Source organism: Mytilus trossulus, chromosome 10, assembly GCF_036588685.1.
Source record: "Mytilus trossulus isolate FHL-02 chromosome 10, PNRI_Mtr1.1.1.hap1, whole genome shotgun sequence".
Taxonomy (NCBI): Eukaryota; Metazoa; Mollusca; class Bivalvia; order Mytilida; family Mytilidae; genus Mytilus; species Mytilus trossulus.
Window position 1 is genome coordinate 49,655,901 of NC_086382.1, and position 23,098 is coordinate 49,678,998.

General features: G+C 32.2%; 1 long non-coding RNA gene across 1 annotated transcript; it reads left to right on the forward strand.

Moving 5' to 3' along the window:
- The first annotated feature begins 12,897 nt into the window (after nt 1-12,897).
- On the forward strand, nt 12,898-22,864 carry LOC134686516 (uncharacterized). Its single transcript, XR_010101618.1, has 3 exons — nt 12,898-13,046; nt 21,606-21,683; nt 22,765-22,864. It is a non-coding gene; the product is annotated as an uncharacterized LOC134686516 (long non-coding RNA).
- The last annotated feature ends 234 nt before the right edge of the window (nt 22,865-23,098 follow it).

Here is a 23,098-nt window from a genome sequence, read left to right on the forward strand (position 1 = left end):
TGGCGTTATCAGTTTATTTTCGATTTATGAGCTTGACTGTCCCTTTGGTATCTTTCGTCCCTCTTTTGCAACAGGCTGTGTGTAAATAAGTTTGCATTGCATATGTAGTTTGAATATGAAACCGACTTTGCACTAGACCTACACACTGGTCCAATTTTTTAAACATGCTAGTTCATATGATCAAAAGGATGAAAACACAAAATATCCAGACAAATAATTTTGACTCCAGACCATAAATTATAATCGGATTCCTGTTCCATATATTACAAGCTGAGCAAATATGCAGACAATAGGCAATTCGAATCAGTCGATTATCGAACTCAGGACCTCCTACACCCGAGGCGACCAAGTTAATAATAGAGAATTTTATGTTTTAAACGAAACTTACGTACGTTAACGCAAGAAACTTAATCGGACTTATAAGACATAAAATAAATTGTGGTTGTCTCCCTTCGCCGGTTTCTGAATTTCAGATTTCAGTCGGATAGTTATAATATTGTTTTAATTCTAAAATAACATTCATGTAACAGGCACGGACCATTCGATTTTCGGGGGGGGGGGGGGGGGGGGGTGCAGGGTCTGGGATGAAGATATCTCTGCCCATTAGATAATTTTTTAAACAAAATTTCAACGTCAGAGAATTTATGTTAAGGTTAGAAGGTTGACAGGTCGACATGTTATAAAGTCAATAAACATGCAATGCATAGATCGACAGGTTGACAAATGTAAAGGTTAACGGTTTAGAGATTGACAAGTCGACATGTTGAAAAGTCGATAAATGCTTAGTTCGACGGGTTGTAAAGGTTAACTCTCGTGTATTGTTGAATTGTGTGTTGGACTTGCAAAGATAAGGGCTGAATTTAATAATGATATTGATGAGGAACAAGATGTTTCTATGGTTGCAGAATAAAGCCATGCAAGATATGTTTTTATTTCGTTCTTACAAGATTTTCTTTTTTTCCATATTAACTCGTGAGTGGTGAGAGGTAAATAAGTTTAAACAGACTAAACTGATATACATTACAGCACGGACTGTGATTTGAAATTTGAACTGTAAAAACTGAAAAATCAAAATATTTTTTTGTTTCTCAGTCATTTAACATGTTTAAGACTTTTCAGTTCGAATTAGTCGTTTCAGTCTGATTATTGGTACTTAGTGGCAAGTTTTACACTTCGAAAACATTTTTGTGCATCAAGTTTAATTTAAAATAAAGAAGTTTAATAACTTAAACGTTTGTCTCGTGATTATAAGACTCGAAACACAATAACTGTTAGATACATCTAGGAAACGAGTTGTATACTAAACAATAATAATATTATGAATCAGAAAAGAAATTTAACTTAAAAAAAACAACTAAAAAGGCAAAGGTCAGTGTCATCAATTATGGAATCATGCACATCAATTTCGGTAGTTTGCCTCCAGACCATACAAGCTTACCATGTACAACAGATAAAAGTTATAAATAATTTACTCAGTGGCTGTACCAGGGGTGGGGGTCTATGATTGGATTCTACCTTTGTTTGCAATTTAAAAAAAGAATACTCGAATACTGCGGTAAAAGAGACACAATTGTTTTTCTTCTGGAACCCTCTTTTGAAATTTCTGGATCCGCCCCAGTTACCAATCTACCACTTAAAAACCACGGTTTTACTATCTAACCAAGATTGTTGTAGTCTGAATTATCTACAATACCCTTCCCTTTTCACGACGGGTTCCACATGTGGAGCAGGATATGCGTACCCTTCCGGAGCACCTTATATCACCCCAGGTTTTGGTGGGATCTGTGTTGCGTAGTCTTTAGTTTTTCTATGTTGAGTCTTTTTTACTATTATTTGTTTGTCTGTCTTTTTGTTTTAGGCCATGGCGTTGTCACTTTATTTTCAATCTATGAGGTTGACAGGCTCTTTGGTATCTTTTGTCCCTCTTTTATCGTGAAGCCAACACAAAATTGCCTGTGATAGTCAATTTCTTAAGATTATACGCTGATTGTCGTCAAAGGGCCGCTTCGTTGACATACATGGTTGAGATATTGTAACCCATTCTGCATCATTTGATACGCCGACCTTTTCTTTTCCCGCGACAGCTTTCTCTTTTCTAGAGTAATTACCTTTCATCAGGGATGTTTCGAATGGTAATAGTAACACAATGTTACCTTCAATTGCGCTGTCGGTCCGTAGGTCCGTCCGTTTGTTACATCCCTGTTGGCACTCTTGAATCTGCATCCTTCAAGGGATTCTAAACATGGCAAATTTATCACCCCGCGATATGTTGGGTTTTTTTCACTTGCCATAATGAATTTTCCAGGTAAGAGTTTGTTTTGGATAGATTGTGGCACACACGACACAATTCATTCATTAAAAAGTGAATAAAAGCTGAGTTATCAATAAGACAAACAAAATATGTTTGGTATTCTTACAATTAGTTACAAAAGCCCTTACTCATGTGAATGGCGATCAAATAAAATAACACCCAAAACGATCAAATAATCCAGGTAATTTAATATGCTTAAATATTATAAAAACTTTACAACCTACATATATATATTTGCCTAAATTACTGAACTTGTACAAGTTCCTTAATCTTTGATCGACTTTATCCTTTTTAGAACAAATATGTTCAAAAACTCATTTTCCCGTATACTCTCTGGTACGCTATATCAATTATTTAGTTGAAAAGAAACTCTTTTTTACGAAAATAGGAATCATTGTTATCTGTATATCATTCAAAATATACATGTGTACCCTGCGAGCAAAGTTTGTTTTTTCGTTACGTATGTTCGGATATAAGACATGTGTACTAAACTCTCGCTCGTGGAATACGCTATTTTAAATAGATTTGAACTTAATGGAAAAAGGGAGACAAACACAATTTTACAACGACAAAGTTAAGGTGCATTACGTACGTCAAAATATATTCTTTTTGTTTAATTTACAAGTTAAATGGTCAACGGGAGATAACAATGAACATTTTTTGAAATGTTAAGGTATGTTACGTATTACGTACGTCAAAAACCTAGAATTTTATGTTTTAAACGAAACTTACGTAAGTTAACGCTAGAAACTTAGGCTTACAATTATACGGACTTATAAGACATAATAAAAATTGTGGTTGCCTCCCTTCGCCGGTCCAGCATTTCAGATTGGGAGGGGCCTAGATCAAATTTGAAATAAATAGGCAGGACCCTCGAATTTATGTTGAAATCAAGTTTGGAAGAGTATTTAAAAAATCGAAAGGCAGAACCAAAAAATGGCCGCAAAACAAGATGACTGGAATATAGAAAAAATGTTGGCAAGCTTGGACAAAATAGGCTCAACCAAAATTTCGCCTCAAAGGTTTATCCATGCACCAAACTCCTCTAGAAATAAATGGGTTGCATCCGTATAAAAACAATGGACACTTATTTAGCTGAACGAAAGTAAACATGTGTACAAAAAATAGAAAATACCACATTTACAGGAAAATAATTTAATACCACAAACGTTTTTGGTATTTGAATGTCAATATTTTGTCTTCCGTCTTCTCGGGACTTGCTGAATTTTCGACCTCACTTTACCAGAATACAAATAAGTCTGCATGGTCATCATTCTATTGAACTGACAGAGAGGAATTCAACTATCTGACTACATCTCATAAGGTCGGGTCAATTAAGATAAACGGTACTGTAGTTCCATCGGTTTAACTTTAGAAGTAAATCGGTTTAGTCATGTTTGTATATAAGTGGACATAGTAACAGGTTGAAAGGTTTATTAGAAAGGTTGACAAGTTGACCCTATAAAGGTCTACAAGGTTGAGAAGTGTTAAGGTCGACATATTGAAAAGTCGATAACTGCATGATATGTTGACCGGTTGACAAGTGTAAAGGTTAAAAGGATGACAGGTCGACATGTTGAAAAGTCGATAAATTCATCAGTCGACAGGTTTACAAACGTAAAGGTTAACAGGTTGACAGTTTAATAGTTGAAAGGTCGATTAATGCATAGGTCGACAAGTGTTAAGGTTGTACAGATTGACAAGTCGACTTGTTGAAAAGTCGATAAATGCATAAGTCGACAGGTTGACATGTGTAAAGGTTAAGAGTTAACAGATTGACAGGTCGACATGTTGAAAAGTCGATAAATGCAATATCGACAAGTGTAAAGGGAGATTCTCGTGTATTGTTGAAAGATGTGTTGGACTTGCAAAGAGAAGGGCTGAATTTATAAATGATCTTGATGAAGAACAAGATGTTCTTACGGTTGCAAAATAAGGCCATGCAAGATTTGTTTTTATTTCGTTCTTACAAGATAAAATTGTCAATATCTAAAAACCTTTTCAGTAAATAAAAATTATCAAATAACAGTCCTTATTCCTTTTATTCATACCAACTCGTGTATATGAGTAAGGTTTAAACTCAAACTCAACTGATATACAATACAGCACGGTCTGTGATCTGAAAGTTGGACTGAAAAAGCTGATAAATCTAAACATTTTTTTTGTGTTTCTCAGTCATTTCACATGTTTAAAACATTTCAGTTCGATTTTGCCGTTTAAGTCTAATATTTGGTATTAAGTGGCAAGTTTTACGTCGTCACTACGAAAACATTTTTGTGTATCAAGTTTAATTTTAAATTAACATGTTTAATTAATTTAAATTTTAAATTATGACTCGGAAATATAAATGAAACTAAAAACGGCAAAGGTCAGGGTCATTACTTATAGAAATTCTGCTTATCAATTTCAGTTGATCACAAGGAACTGAGTCAAATATCGTTGGTAATACTCGGCAGTTTGCCTGCAGACCATACAAGCTTACCCAGTCAAACAGATACAAAATTACAAATAATTTACTCAGGGGTTGTACCAGGGGTGGGGGTCTGTGATTGTATCCTATTTTTTTTGTTGGAAAATTAGGGAAAAAAATATGCGAATATTACGGTAAAGGAGACAATAATTGTTTTTTTACTTTTATTTATGATCCCTTTTTTTTAAATTTCATGATCTGCCCTTGTTACTTATCTACCACTTTAGAACCACGATTCTGCTTCATATCTAAGTTGGTTGTAGTCTGGATTATATACAATACCCTTCCCTTTTCATCAATGTGAACTACCGAATTAAACTATTTACCGGATTTGTAAAAACAAAAGCAACACGATGGGTGTCACATGTGGAACAGGATCTCTTACCCTTCCGTTTTGCGATTACCCCAGTTTTGAGTTGGGTTCGTGTTACTTAGTCTTTAGTTTTCTATGTTGTGTCATCTGTACTCATAATTGTCTGTTTGGTTTTATGTATTAAGTCATTGCTTTGTCAGTCTATTTTCAATTTATGAGGTTGACTGTCCCTCTGGAATCTTTCATCCCTCTTTTATCATGAAGCACATATAGTCTGATAGCTACCCAAATTAAAACGACAGAAAATTTTAACGAAAAAAATATGCTGCTTCATTCAGGTTTGATCGTCGCTTATGCCTATAATTGGGGTCCAATATTATGGCCAATGCAACAGGAAAACAATATAAATATAACTACTATTTCCGAAAACACTACTCGGCATGATTTACCTGTTACGGTAATGTATTGTTTTGATTGACAGCTAAGCCAGTAGAACATTGCATGTGACAGTCAATTTCTTAAGTTTATAGGCTGATTGTCGTAAAAGGGTCCAATAATCTTAGCATCAAGTCACGCTTCGTTATCATAAATGTCTGTTTTTTCGTATGTTCAGATATAAGCTCGCTCGTGGAATACGGTATTTTAAATAGATTTGAACTAAATGCAAAAAGGGAGACAAACACAATCTTACAACGACCAAGTTAATGTGTATTACGTACGTCAAAACATGTGATGTTTGTTTTATTTAGACATGAATATCAATTATATGGTCATATTATAAATTTTCTGTTTATAAAACTTTGAATTTTTCGAAAAACTAAAGATTTTCTTACTCCAGGAGTAGATTACCTTAGCCGTATTTGGCACAACTTTTTGGAATTGTGGGTCCTCAATGCTCTTCAACTTTGTATTTGTTTGGCATTTTAACTTTTTTGATCTGAGCGTCACTGATGAGTCTTATGTAGACGAAACACGCGTCTGCCGTATAAAATTATAATCCTGGTACTTTTGATAACTTTTTACACCACTGGGTCGATGCCACTGCTAGTGGACGTTTCGTCCCTGAGATTATCACCAGCCAAGTAGTCAGCACTTCGGTGTTGGCATGAATATCAATTATGTGGTCATATTATAAATTTTCTGTTTATAAAACTTTGAATTTTTCGAAAAACTAAGGATTTTCTTACTCCAGGAGTAGATTACCTTAGCCGTATCTGGCACAACTTTTTGGAATTTTGGGTCCTCAATGCTCTTCAACTATGTATTTGTTTGGCTTTTTAACTATTTTGATCTGAGCGTCACTGATGAGTCTTATGTAGAAGAAACGCGCGTCTGGCGTATAAAATTATAATCCTGGTACTTTTGATAACTATTTACACTAGAGCATTTAATATTAGACGAATACCTCGATTTTCGATTTGACATACGCGGTCACCTCAGTACCATAATCACTGACAACCAAGACAATTTTAGTTTTAAAGTTTTCAATTTCCCCCACCTTAGTAGTAATATGTCAACTTCACTTGCATATGGATATATATTTTCAAACTTATATTATTCGGTATTCAAGAATTTGTAGCTGGATATCAAACCGTGTCAATTGTTTAACTTGACACAACTAGATTATTTTTTGATAAAATGCTTTTCGTGAGATAATTTTTCATTGACAATAATTAAATTTTTTTGCAGTTTGTCAAAAAAAAAAAATTAAACATTTAATTTCCTTTTGATTTCAATTTTGATAACTAAGGCAATCGTTCGTCATTACCAATTGGGTACAATCATAACAAGATAACAGTACTAAACGCTCCTTGATATAATCACGTTTCTTATATATAAGTTTTAAAATGTTATCCTGTGAAACATTTTCCTGTTACGATCCGACTTAATATCCATATATCGATATTGTCAGGTAAAAACTATACATAGTGTGTTTCCCTTCTAAATACAGTCCATCCAAACGCTAGCTATATGCTTATTCAAAGCGCAAATAATTCTATTTTCTTTTCCAATATGCGATTGTGACTTTTTGTTTTCGAAAATTCTCTGAACAATGACATGATCATTAAATGCGAATTTTGCTGTAATTTGTTTACTTTTTTTTCATCCTTAATCTCAAAAATTTCGTATAAAACTTATCTTCATAAGGCAGTGCGGGTACGCGTGGCCAAATTGTCCTTCATAGGCTACGCGTACCCGCCTCTAGTTTTATAATTCAATGTCATCGGATTTGGGAATAAAATGGGAAATAAACTCGGAAATTTTCGCTACAAGTGAAAAAAAAATTACTCACAGATATTAGATTTGAAATGTCAAAATTTGGACTTTGAAAAGACGTTCAATGCCGATTTCATTTTTACAACGTCCCTAGTACGCTTTCGTAGAAACGATCCTGGTTAGTTTTTTTAATAAAAAAAATCTGTATCCATTTTTATTAGAAAATAACTTTCACATTCGAGTTTGTTTTTTACATACATTTATTCAAATTCAGTATAATTTTATTTTTCTTATGTGCATTTACATTTAATTTCTATTTTTCTAGATGATACATTAACAAAAATATTATTTGTCATTATCTTCACTTAATTCACAAAATCAGGAAATAACCAATAATTTTCGTGTTCTTTTCCACGTGTCATTCTCGATCATATGACAGTTTATGATAAAATCGCGAGCAGGTACGTGAAGCCTACGAATGTTTAAGCGATGTGAATGACTTTTACTATATCAATTAATTATTTTGAAAAACAACCCATTATGATCTTTAAATATTCATTGGCGTCCAATAAGTTCCATTCAAATAATAATAAATTTCTTATCAAAAGAAGGAAAATTAATAATTTTAAACAATGCGAACATTATTATAACATATGTTCTCTTATATTCCTTTACTTTTATCAAAACTTTTAGTCTCCAATGTAACAATTATATTTTTATTATTTTTGCATGTCCATGTAACCGTTGCTAATAATTGATTGATTGATTGTTGGTTGCCTAACGTCCAGTGGCAACCGTTGCAAAAAAGGAAAGAATTACATTATTATCTAACAAACAAAAAAGTTTATGCATGTTTTTTTATTCAATCATTCACATTCATACAAAATACTTTATTAAAAGGCATTGTTGCATTATTTCTAATATAACAGATATCAAAAGTACCAAGATTATAATTTAGCAAAGTTGAAAAGCATTGAGGATCTAAAATTCCAAAAAGTTGTGCCAAATACGGCTACGCTAATTTATGTCTTGAATAAGACAATCCTTAGTTTTTCACAGTTTTGTTAACAGTTAATTTGTAAAAATGACCACATTGTTGATATTCATGTCAACACCGAAATGTTGACTACTGGGCTGGTGATACCCTCGGGGACGAAACGTCCACGAGCAGTGGCATACACTCAGTGGTTTAAATTTTTATCAAAGGTAGCAAGATTATAATTTAGTACGCCAGACGCGCGTTTCGTCTACATAAGACTCATCAGTGACGCTCATATTGAAATATTTATAAAGCCAAACAGGTAAAAAGTTAATGAGCATTGAAGATCCAAAATTTCAAAAAGTTGTGCAAACTACGGCTATGTCTGGAATAAGAAAATCCTTAGTTTTTCGAAAATTTCAAAGTTCTAATATAAAAGAAGTAATATTAGCATTTTTATTCAACACGAACAAAAATTTGTTGTCTTTTCAATGCAACTCAGCATAGTTTATGAAAAACAACCATTATGATGTACAACTAGAGGCTCTAAAGAGCCTGTGTCGCTCACCTTGGTCTATGTGAATATTAAACAAAGGACGCAAATGGATTCATGACAAACTTGTGTTTTGGTGGTGGTGATGTGTTTGTACATCTTACTTTACTGAACATTCTTGCTGCTTACAATTATCTTTATCTATAATGAACTTGGCCCAGTAGTTTCAGAGGAGAAGATTTTTGTAGAAGATTACTAAGATTTACGAAAAATGGTTGAAAATTGACTATAAAGTGCAATACCTCCGAAAGGGGTCAACTGACCATTTCGGTCATGTTGACTTATTTCTAAATCTTACTTTGCTGAACCTTATTGCTGTTTACAGTTTATCTCTATCTATAATAATATTCAAGATAATAACAAAAAACAGCAAAACTCCTAAAAATTACCAATACAGGGGCAGCAACCCAACAACAGGTTGTCCGATTCATCTGAAAATTTCAGGGCAGATAGATTTTGACCTGATAAACATTTTTTTTACGTATCAGATATGCAGATATGCTCTAAATGCTTTTGTTTTTGAGTTATAAGCCAAAAACTGCATTTTACCCCTATGTTTTATTTTTAGCAGTGGCGGCCATCTTGGTTGGTTGGCTAGATCATACCCCAATGATAATTTTGGCCAAGTTTTGTTTAATTTAGCCCAGTAGTTTAAGAGGAAAAGATTTTTGTAAAAGATTACTGAGATTTACGACAAATGGTTAAAAATTTACTATAAAGGGCAATAACTCCTAAAGGGGTCATCTGACCATTTCGGTCATGTTGAATTATTTGTAAATCTTACTTTGCTGAACATTATTGCTGTTGACAGTTTATCTATATCTATAATAATATTCAAGATAATACCAAAAACAGAAAAATTTCCTTAAAATTACCAATTAAGGGGCAGCAACCCAACAATGAGTTGTCCGATTCATTTGAAAATTTCAGGGGAGCTAGATTTTGACCTAATAAATAATTTTACCCCTGTCAGATTTGCTCTATATGCTTTGGTTTTTGAGTTATAAGCCAAAAACTGCATTTTACCCCTATGTTTTATTTTTAGACGTGACGGCCATCTTGGTTGGTTGGCCGGGTCACGCCACACAATTTTTACACTAGATACCCCAATGATGATTGTAGCCAAGTTTAGTTTGATTTGGCCCAGTAGTTTCAGAGGAGAAGATTTTTGTAAAAGTTAACGACGACGGACGACGACGGACGACAGACGACGGACAACGGACGACGACGGACGCCGGACGCAAAGTGATGGGACTAACTCACTTGGCCCTTCGGGCCAGGTGAGCTAAAAAGTAATGAAATCAAATGATTTTTCATAATTTCTATCAAAATAAATTATTATTTGCATACGTATTTAACACAAAAGTAAAGTTTTAGTATAATTTTCCTCAAATAATTAAAGTTCATCTAAAAAGATCTTATAAGAGGACTTTGATTTATAACTAGTCACAAATAACTCTGCATTGTTTTCTATCAAAAGGAGAAAAAGAAGTATTTTTTTACAATGCAAACAACATCATAGAATATTTTCTGTGATATTATTTTAATTTTATGAAAAACAATCTATAAATAGTACAAAAAATCCAATGGCGGTCAATAATTTCATTTGAAATAAAGGAAGGTTTGAAATGTATCTAACAAAAACAAAAGGTTATGCACTGGGTCGAGGGTATCACTAGCCCAGTAGTCAATACTTCGGTGTTGACATAAATATCAATTATGTGGTAATTTTTATAAATTTTCTCTTTATAAACTTTGAATTATTCGAAAAACTAAGGATTTTCTTATCCCAAGCATATATTTCCTCCGCCGTATTTGACACAACATTTTTGAATTTGGGATCCAACTTTGCACTTGTCAGGAATATGACAGTTGTTATCCATTCGTTTGCTGTGTTTGAGCTTTTGGTTTTGCCATATGATTACTGACTTTACGTTTTGAATATTCCTCGGATTTCCTTATTATTTGTGATTTTTCATTTTAAATAGGTGCATTACAAATATTTTTAGGTCTTAATGTCAGTGGCCTAGGATACATACAGTTTAAACATACATTACATTTAAATACTAGTTTAGTTGAATATTGGTCCCTTTAATATGTCTTTTATACCAAGTCCCTTTAATAATAGTTTTTTTATACAATTATATAAATATGAACGTGTGATTTGCATTTTTGATAGACGAATAATGATTAAGACGAAAACATTGACTTGTATGGACATTATTAGTTGGAATATAAAATATAATTCACAAACTATAGGTAAGTTAATAACTACCTTTCTCTTTAATTGTTTTTAAAGTTAGCTATCATTATATTAGTTCGAAATATATTGTGATTTACGCTTTTCAACTGAATGCTTTACTTTGGTTATTTTCTACGCGTAGAAATGTACGCCGAATATATGATTTTTAGTCATTTCACACACAAATATGGAGTTTACTAATTAGAAATGGGTTACCATTCACATCTTTGTCAGGAAGAACTATGACAATTTGTACATAGTTTTATGATATACTTTTTAGACATTTTCGTAGATTGTAGTTTATTCTGAATTTCCCCAAAAAGTTGATATAATGTTTTTATAGAAATGTATTCTTCTGACGTTTCAGTCTCGTTGAAATCTCGTTCTGGAATTATTTCCAAAACATGTGATATAAGTGGGGAATGATTTTACAAGAATCATGTATAAACCATATAATTTTTGTCTTTTCAAATGTATTTTTCATTTATAGCAAAAATGTTGAAATAATATGCATTTTTTTCTTAAAATTGAAAACAAAAAAAAAATTGACACAATTGACAGCATGGTAAATTTGACACAAAAAGCATCAAAATATTATCAACACATACCTATAGTTCTTTTAAGTTTATTAAGTGTATAAAAGGAGTTTAATTGCGGAACTGTGATTTTTTTTCTCTATAACAGCCCAAAAATAGGTAACAATTGAAAAAAAATGGGAAATTCATCAAAATTGTGTATTTTCAAAAGGCCGAAGCAAAAAAAGGAGTGCACAACTATATAAATTTTTCTTCAGCAATTATTTTTTTACAGTCTTTTAAACCAAAATTTAGGTTAAAAAAAACTGTAATTCTAGAAATTTTTGGCTCCTCAGAAGTGTACATCCTTAAGAAGATTAAAACAGAAAAAATCAAAGCAAACACATGTTCTGTCATTTGAACTGCTAATATTTTGTTAACCATTTGAAAAGTCTTATTATGATTAGAATGATTTTGCATTGCTCATGTCGTTGAAAATTAAAATTAACAAAAATATCAGATTGTAAATTTTCTGCATCAAAGGTACTTTTCTAGATTTACCTTTACCATAAACTCATGGCCTCCAATAAATTAGAAATAACAATACAAATCATAAGATTTAAAGATGAGATTTATGAGAAAATGACTGATATGAATATGCAATACTGCTACATTATTGAAAAATAAACGATTGATCGACCTTGGTAATTGCTCTCGATAAGATGTCAAATATGAAACACAGATTATATGCTTTCATATTTAGTATAATTTGAACGTATGCTAGTTAGGTAAAGTAAAAATTAAATGTTATGACTAAAGTAACTCTAGTATAACACTGAAACAAGACAAATGTCTTACCTTTAAATTGAACGATTAGTGACGCCGACTGATAACACTTAAATAACATTTTTCTTCTCACAACAACGAATTTGTTTGGACTCATTAAAAAGTACTCGGTGTCGATATATTTATGGTATGACTATTCAAAATACATTTATAATAAAGGTGTGCTGCTTTAGTTTAAACATATTCATTTATAGTGGATTGGGAAACAAGTTTTGCAACTTATACTAATCCCTTTCCACTTTGCGGGTGCGAGTGCTGCCTTGTAGCGGCATTAGCCTACTCTTTTTCGAAAACTACAAGGGTGTCTTTAACGTGCAAGAGATATGGCTCTCTCTTAACACGGGTCAGCCGTTTATCGTCCTCGTCCGACGGACTATCATCGTTTCCTCAAGACCATACTCACAAATGGTGTCAAGGGAGAGCCGAAAATTGAGTTCCTGAAATTTTCTTCCCAAAACGTGTGTTGCTTTGTTGCTATGAAAGGATATGAATATCATATATACATAACTTATTTTATTGCTACGAGATATTGTCAACAAAATAACTCACTTCACCAACAGGACACTGTTTTCATGTCACCGCATGCTATATGGAACTCAGGTGAGTTGTCTTATGATATATTGATTCAAAATACGGCATATTTAGGACTAAAGCATTCAATTTTTGTGACATAGATACAGTTAATTGGTTACATTGTATATATATATATATAGAATAAAACAAATGAATTGGAATGAAAGAACTTTGAATTTCCCTTTGTTTCTTGTTTCCTGTTTTTCAAAACTTTGAATTTTTCGAAAAACTAAAGATTGTTTTATCCCAGGCATAGATAACCTTAGCCGTATTTGGCACAACTTTTTGGCATTTTGAATCCTTAATGCTCTTGCATTTTGATCTTGTGTGGCTTTATAGATATTTTGATATGAGCGTCACTGATGATTCTTGTGTAGACGAAATCCGCGTCCGGCGTACTGAATTATAATTCTGATACCTTTGATAACTATTTCTTCGATCCAACTCCGAACCACAGTATGAGTATGTAATTACGTTATGCTCAATATAATTTGAGTCAACACTTGGACAGTGATGTGCATTATGTGCGGAACCCTAATTTTCAAATCATAGATGTAAGTAATGATATGAAGCAAGATCAATTGTATCTGTGATACAATTTTGATCTATTAACATATTTACCAAACTTGTATTTATGAAGTAACTTGGCATCAGTGTAATAGTGACATGAAGAAAATGGACATATGCAAGCTTATTTTGAAATTTAATGAGATGATTATGGATAATATAACGAAATAATTTTACTAAATAAACTCTACATGAAATGAAGAATAAAATAGTATACAAAATGGCTTTAAACTCTCCCTGCATATTTTTGTAAATATGGTAATGAACAAACCATTAACTTATCCGACAGTTAGAATGAAGTAGAATAACAACCAAATGAAATCAAAGGAAATTCAAAGCGGAAAGTCCCCAAACATACCTTATTAAAATGTTCCTTATACATTAGATGTTATTTTACATAGATAGACAAAAATAACTGTAATATTAAACCGGAAACTAAGAACAAATTTTCAAAACTGATTTTAATCTTTTCCTGTATCTTTGAGGAATATAATATTTATTACTTTAAAAGAATATATATCGTCTGTCAACGGAAACTTTGTTTAGATTGTATAAAAAGAATAACACAATAAAACGAACTCCAAGGTAAATACGAAAAGAGAATGTCAATAAAAACTCAAACTTGATCAACCAACTGAAAGAGTAAAAAACCAATGATCATGTTCCTGACTTTGTTAAGATATCTTCCTAAAAAAAACGTAGGTTAAACCTTGTTGTATAGATATAGCTAAACCGTTCAAGTGTATCAAAATTGTTTATTTTACAAAATATTGACATAATTTGGAGAGCAACAAGACAGACACAAAAGGGTAATGAAACAATTTTGGGATCATGCAGCTAAGGTTGACAGGAATTACATAGTGATTGTTTAGTTAACATAAGCATTCGTAAGTTTTGTACGACATTATAGAGGTTTCAAATTAAATTACATTACTCGACTTAACCAATCAATCTGACCGTATCTTGGCTTATTGAAGTGGAGGTCGACGGAGGGGACATCGACTGCGTGATTTTTTTCGATCGTTGCATACACGTACTTTTTTGGTAATAGATGTTAGTTAATAAAAATAGCACTATTAATTCTTTACATATTTTTTTAATTAAATTTGGGATGATTCTTGACAACAACATTAAAAGGGGGAAAATCAGTTCAGTAACCGGTAATCAAATACACTGATCATTATGTCGTCATTTCAGTTGATCCAACGATGTATCTCTCAAACGATGAATTCTTTAAAATCAGAAATCGATATTGAGAATGAACAAATAAAAATGATGGAATCTCTAAAGCGTGATCATATTCTAATTTTGGGTTATAAGATAAAAACAAGAGTTTCAAACACGTCGGTATGTTAAATGTGGACTCGACTTGCCTCTTCTTTTTGTTTTTACTGCTATGTGGAAAGGAAGGAGTCTTTTGAGATACTTTTGTCGAATTACTGATGCATCTTTCTGATAGTACTGTTTCACCTTTCCGTTGAATTTATCAAATAGAATTTATGAGGACGCATCTGTAGGAAAAATATGAATACACTTTACTGAATCAGTCAGTTTGGTTATATCTTGTCTTTCATAATCATAATATATATAAGAAGATGTGGTATAAGTGACAATGAGACAACTCTCCAACCAAGTCACGATTTGTAAAAGTAAACGAGTATAGGTCAAAATGCAGTCTTTCAGATGGATCCTTTGCTCACATCGAACAGCAAGCTATAAATGCATGGATGCCAAGAGCTCGTACAAAAATTGGCATAATATAACGTCAATGTTTTTAACATTTTTAGTACCCATCAGACGAAGTCGAAGGGGGCTTTAATTTTTTTTACTCCGTCCGTCTGCCTGTCCGTCTGTACATTCGCCGTCCGACAAATCAATTTCTGCACGTTTTCCGTCGGGGTTAAAGATATTAATTTGATATTTTGTATAATGTTATATCATGACAAGTTACAGATCAAATTCGAATTTTGTTCCGGTCTGATGATTTTGTGCAGAATAATGGTCATTAGACTAGGAAAATTCCTAAAAGAAAGTCAGTTTTCCGCATATTTTTTGTCATGCATGAGCATATTCATTTGATAATTGGTATATAGTATTCTAATGAAAAGTTACAAACAAAGTTCGAATTTGGTTTCGGACTGATGATTTTTCCAGAGTTATTGTCCTTGGACTTTGAAAATTCACTTTAATAATCAGTTTTTCACTCTGTTTTGACATGATTGAAGCAATTTAATCCCTTACCGATGCTGTCGAAGAGGACTTTAGGTGAACACTATGTTCGCCTCTCGGTCAATATGTCAGTCCGGCAAATCGGTTTTCAATACTTCTTTCTTAATGCCAGAATAAATTAATTTGATACTTGGTGTATTGTTTTCTCATGAAAAGTTACAGATCAAGTACGGATTTTGATCCGATCTAATGACTTTGTGTGTAAAATTATGGTCCTTTGGTGTAGGAAATAATAATAATAAATCAGTTTTCCATACTTTTTTTTACTTGAAGATATTGATTTGCAAATAAGTACATGATTTTATCATGACAACATGCAGTTCATGTTCGAATTTTGTTTCAATACAAATCATCTTTAACTGGTAGGGGACTAAGCATGCAATACTCACAGAAAACTTGTTTTCTAAAATGTTTGGCATCCAATCACACTATTAAGTATGAAAAACGGGCATGTACGGACTATGTAATTGGATTTCTCTTTAGTAAGATGATCATTTTATTTTTATGACCAATTTATGATATAGCATTCGAATATTATATTTACTGTTTTCAGCATCCTTCCATTCTTGCATTCTGTTCAAAATATAAAACCTTTAAAACTGTAAATCAAATTGTTTGAATTTGATCATTAGATAAAGTGGTGTACTGAACTTGGAAATATTATCATGTGAAGGAGATCGGTGTCTCAAGACCACACATTCTTGTTGCCAATGTTAGGATTAACGAACGTTCATGTTTATGCATCTTCCAAATCTATAACTGTCTCTTTGGTTGCTCGCTCGTCTCAACAGTAACCTCTCAGATTAAGGTGATCAAGGGACTCGAAATATGGTCATTATTAATCTTGTTCCGATCGGCTATTAAACCATTGCCAAAGAGGCGAGTGCGTTTAGATGTAAGGGATGTACAAGTTCGCTGTCTCGTCCGTTCAGATTGAGAACGGTCAATCCAATGCCTCTTTTAGATATGCTATGACGATGTCTACACGTTAGTTATGCATGAAATAATTGCCGCTAGACACAAAATAACCAACAATCAATGGACACTAGCGTAATTTTTTTTCTGTGGTGAGGCAAATGATTTGAACCGTGGCATTTAAAACCTCGCCTTAATATAAAGACATCAATTCCAGAAGGGATAGGACAGTTCATTGAAAATGAGAACCGCTCGTTTAAAAGTGTAGGAGAAAAAAGTATAACTCTTGATAGATAACACAATGGGAAAATGTACTACGAAAAAAGATTTAAGGAATTATATTATTTGTGCGTATGTAATCAATTTATTTAAATGAAACCTCTGGTCAGAGGCTTAGTTCACAACATTCAGTTAGGTATTAGAATTCAGATAGGTCCTGATAAAAAAACAACTGAGTCACAACCACCTATATAAGAGTGTACGACGGCTTTGAAACAACGTAGTGTACGGCATTTTAACATCATTATGAAGAAATAAAATTAAACAACCATTATTTTATATAGTATCTTCTGGTTCAAGTTGTCATAACTTCGATATGTTTTGTAATTGGACTCCGATAGCATTCCTGTTAATCAAGTTAATACAAAACAACCCCTAATCGAACACACATTAAATTTAAAATACACTACATATAGGAATTTCTTTATCAGAAGATTTTATAATGAAAAACATTTTAGTTTATAAATTAAATGGAGCAATAGTATTATCTGAATTTTAAACCTTTACAAAAAACAGGTTCTTCCAAATTCGAATTTCGATAGATTGTCTGAAACATATTGTTCTAAATATTTTCTCCACAAAAAATAACATAAAAAGTAAAATCACAAAAATACCGAACTCAGAGGAAAATCAATTTCGAAAGTCCATAATCACATGGCAAAATCAAAAAACAAAACGCATCAAAAACGAATGGACAAGAACTGTCATATTCCTGACTTGGTACAGGCATTTTCAAATGTAGAAAATGGTGGATTAAACCTGGTTTTATAGCGCTTACCCTCTCACTTTAATAACAGTCTCATCAAATTCCGCTACATTTACATGATGCGTTAAATAAACAGTCACAATTAATAAAAAAAGACAGATACAATATAAAAAAGATAGAAAAGGTATATTGTAAAACAATTAATAGATTGTCTTAATCTAAACCATGAAAGATAACTCGAATCGTAGGTATGATAGGTATGGGATACGTTTTTAAATATGTGATCTTATGACAGTAAAATAAAGGCGGGAATCTTAAAAACCAGGTGATCATAAAAATGAAATTTCAATAATCTTTTTTTGTCATGATAAAAAAAATCATATGGACGAAAATTCAAGTTTGTGATTTCAAACGTACTAGAATACTTTGTTTAAACAAAAGTGACGTACCTAATCAAATTCGATGATTGGCAAAACCCCGTCTCATTAATCCGTACGTCGAGTTACGAACGTATTTCATGTAATTGGCAATTATACACATATACACAATGATAATTGTGTCATGCTGCTTAAAGATTTTTCTTCACGTATAAAGATTTTAGACAACCATTTATTATGGACGATTGTTTTTACAAATTAAATGTAAAATATTGATAAATCAATTCAAGTCTTTACATAACATTCTCAAATGTTCATATCAACAGCGACGATCAACGCTGTTATGCAGTTATACAATATTTACGTAAAACTAGGATTCCGATTAGGTTCTTTGTGATATAGCTGTGTATATGCTGTACATTTACAAAGTCGGTTTCTGTCCCTGGGTCCAAATTTTGCGAATGACAACGTTGTCGAAATAGATAATGCATCGAATATATCAATGAAAGTATAATCTAATAGTAATTCTTCTTGTCTTATTCAGATGGTATATTGTTCTGCATTCCCTAAAGGTGTGATAGAAAAGTCACACTTATGACAATAGACAGTCCGTCAGTCCGTCCCATGAAACTTTCGTCACATTTTTCTCAGGAACTACAATACAAGGATTTCTGAAATTTGGTTTTAGGGTTTATCTAAGTCAGCTATACCGTGTGATGCGTTTTCAGATTGATCACTTGACAACTTCTTATTTACCGAACACTTGTATGATTTTACACATGATAGCCAAGTTGAAAATTTTCGTCAAATTTTTTTCAGGAACTACAATACAAGGATTTCTGAAATTTGGTTTCAGGGTTTATCTAAGTCAGTTATACTGTGTGATGCGTTTTTAGATTCATCACTTGACAACTTCCTGTTTACCGAACACTTGTATGATTTTACACATGATAGCCAAGTTGAAAATTTTCGTCACATTTTTCTCAGGAACTACAATACAAGGATTTCTGAAATTTGGTTTCAGGGTTTATCGAAGTTATTTATACCGTGTGATGCGTTTTCAGATTGATCACTTGACAACTTCCTGTTTACCGAACACTTGTATGATTTTACACATGATAGCCAAGTTGAAAATTTTCGTCACATTTTTCTCAGGAACTGCAATACATGGATTTCTGAAATTTGGTTTCAGGATTTATATTAGTCAGCTTTACCGTGTGATGCGTTTTCAGATTCATCACTCGACAACTTCCTGTTTACCGAACACTTGCATATTTTTACACTATTAATATTATCCACTTGCGGCGGGGGTATCATCAGTGAGCAGTAGCTCGCAGTTTCACTTGTTAGTATTGCACTAGTAGATGATTCAAATTTGAAAGCTGTTAAAAGTAAAATCACAAAAATACTGAACTCCGAGGAAAATTCAAAATGGAAAGTCCCTAATCAAATGGCAAAATCAAAGGATAAAACACATCAAACAAATGGACAACAACTGTCATATTTCTGACTTGGTACAGGCATTTTCAAATGCAGAAAATGGTGGATTGAACCTGGTTTTATAGTCAAACCTCTAATTTTTATGACAGTCTCATCAAATTCTGTCATTTTTACAACGATGCGTGAACATTACAGGCATGATATAGCCAATACAGAAATATCAAAGCATGTTGTTTTTCCAAGAATAAAACTTGGCATAGAAGAAAACAAAAAAAATTAAGTAATCAGAATTGGCAAATTTGACGAAATGAGAAGAAAAGAATATGAAACAGCTTTCAAGCAAATATAAAGATGTTTTGACATGATATCTAGAAGTACCAAGGAAAATTAAGTAATTCTGTAAACGAATTTAACACCAGCCTGTAACATAGCATCAATATGATAAAACGAAAACACAAAAATACTGAACTCCAAGGAAAGTCCCTTATAAAATTGCAAAATCAAATGTTAAAACAAATCAAACAAATAGACAACAACTGTCAATAATAGAACTTCATAATTCCCAATAAATGGATATTTATTTTTTGTCAAATCAGATACCATTACTTATTCATTACTAACGTAATACCATTGAAAATTAAATTTCAAATGAAAAATACCAAACGTTTGTTTATGGATGATTTATTTTGATGCGTTTAATTTTGACACTTTTCAAACAGGCTATGAATAAAAAACAATAAGCATGAGTCTTTTCCCATTGAACATTATTATAATTGATTGCTATGGCATAATCAGGATACATTTATATTTATTATACTTCACGTTAAAATGCCATATTTTGATTGGCTAAGAAGTGGGTGTCAATTTACTCTATCACATGGCTGAGCGGGTGACAATTTTTTTGAATGTTACCCTCTCGTCTAGACCAATCAGAAATCGATAATTCAAAGAACAATGAATTGAATTTACATCAAAGAATTAAATACAACGCTTAAGTTCTACGTTTTGGCTCAGATTTTATTATCGACTTTTAAAATAAATAAAATAAAACATCTTGCTTGACTCTTGTTGTTTTTTCTAATGCCCGTAACGTTGTTAAGAACGTGACGTCATAGAAAATGCTTTTAAAATAAAAGTAATCTGTAAAGGCCAAAAATGATAGGACATTCAGTATAATAAATTAAATAACACATAGCTGAGAGGGTGATAGAGCAGATTGGAACCCCTCGAAAAGGCATTGTCAACCTTGGCTTCGTCGCGGTTGACAATGTTTTCTCGGGGTACCAATCTGCTCTATCACCCTCTCAGCTATGTGTTATTTATATAATAGTATTGGTGATTTCACCAAGAAAATGGTGGTTCACCTTTAGAATTTTTTGTGTTTCGTACTTTAATAAACATTTCCATTCTTAATTTTATATTTCATAATTGTACAATGAAGTCTGTTGTAAAATAATTTGGCATTGATTTGTTAAAGCAAAATAACGTGTGGCGAAATAATGATCATTTCAGTACACTAATGTGTCGAAGACAATTACCTTTGTTATACTAGTTGAACAGATCTGCGACCAGATAATATGAATTTAAATACTTTGGTATCAGAATTGTATATGTATAATACAATAAACAATTAACATTTGAATAATTATCAATAGAAGTATTGTAAAATCGTCAATGTGTCTTGTAATCAACTGATTGTTTGTGTTATGCTATTTGTATTCTGACATTTTACGTTACACTCAAATACTATTGAAAGATGTATGGGAAATTTAATTAAACAATGACGACTTCAAAACAAAATCTAGGACAAATAGGGTAATATTTAATTCCAAATTATCAATTTCCCATTTCGCTTCAGTTACCTACCCTCTGCCTTATCGTATGGTGTATTCATATCTCAATTGATAGGTTATGCTCGTGCATGTTCACCCTATAAGGACTTTATATACGCAAGTGCAGTCCTTTTGCAGAACCTGTTCGAACAGAATTTGTTAATCTATATGATGTATCCGTGTCTTAACTAACAAAGAACATTTTCACCAATTATTGTTCAATTAGATTTTAATTTTGTAGATGTACACTATTCGAGCGCACCCAAGTCAACAACTAGTACGTTAAATCACTGAGAAGAAAATTGATATTTTGTATATTGTAAGTTTGTATATGTGATAACTTGTCAATTATCAGCAAAAGACAATTATAAAGAAGGTACAGAGGACACATAACAAGCAATATATGCAATTATTCTTCTGTTAAGGTTCACGTGGACCCTATGGCTAAAATGGCTGTATTTTCACCTCAAAATTAACTCTGAGTACAGACAAACCTGCGCATCTGTAAAAAAAATCAGACATAGCATGCCTTACATAAAATAATTTCAAATATGTTTTATGTTTTAGAAAAACAAAAACTTACCAGGATTTTGCCGTGCACTTTTTTCCTTTCTCCACAAGGTGTCAAATCAAACTAAGTTGGGAAACAGGTTTGAGAACTTCCCCACAGGTAATAATTGAAGTGAGCAGTATTGATTGACATCGACATTAGATGGACAATAGATACAGGACAATAGTTGGTTATTTAAACTGTGTACCTGAGTGGACCATATCAAGGTAAACTCAACTGTTTGTTAAATTTATCATCTTCTACAGGGACGAAAAAAAAGTGTACGGCAAAATACAGTTAAGTTATGACTTTTCTTAATCATACAATGCATTTGAATTTATTTATCTAGGGCATGTTATGCCTTAAAACGTTTAAACGATTAAACCCGTACCTTTTTCTTAAACTTTAACTCCAAGAACTTAACTTATGTAAAGTCATGATAAATTGTGTATGCATTTAATGAGCATGAGGTGAAAGTGTCTCGTGTGTCTTTAAAGGCAGGCATCTAATATATTTTTATGCTATTTTATATCTGATGTATAATATATTATGTATAATGTTAGATTGTGACACTGTAATAACCTAATTACTTACTTACTTACTGTAAAAGGAAAGATAATTTCACCAAGTAAGTAAATAATAAATTTTTTAGTTTAAATCTAATTTACATGTATGCATCCGGCGATTTTTGTTTTTACACATTTTAAAATTCAAGAAAAACCTATATGTTTTGAAAATACAAATAATTATAATATTAACACAATTCTATATTTTTATTTTTGTAGTGGTTAGAAAAGACATGAAATAACACCATTACAAATTCAATCTTATTTTTTTATTCTATCTTCAGAAATTTTCCTCTGCATCACTTTGAGTGACATTTGTACAATCTTCGGACGCGCAGTTCATAATTCTATTGTGTGTTCTTGTGTACTGTCGTAAAATAATTTTAGAATTGTTCGTTATTAATTTGTTGTTTACATGTTGAAATGTATTTTAATATAATTCATTTACGTATTTTAGTGTCTTGCATTTATTTGTACTGTATTCCTGTCACGTCATCTGGTCATTTTAACGTTATTTTTTTTTTAAAACACCATATCAGCGGGTGGTCTTTCTAGCCATGAAACACACACCTTTCTTTTTTTTTAAATGAAGTACAGAATACGGCAGTTGTCAAAACC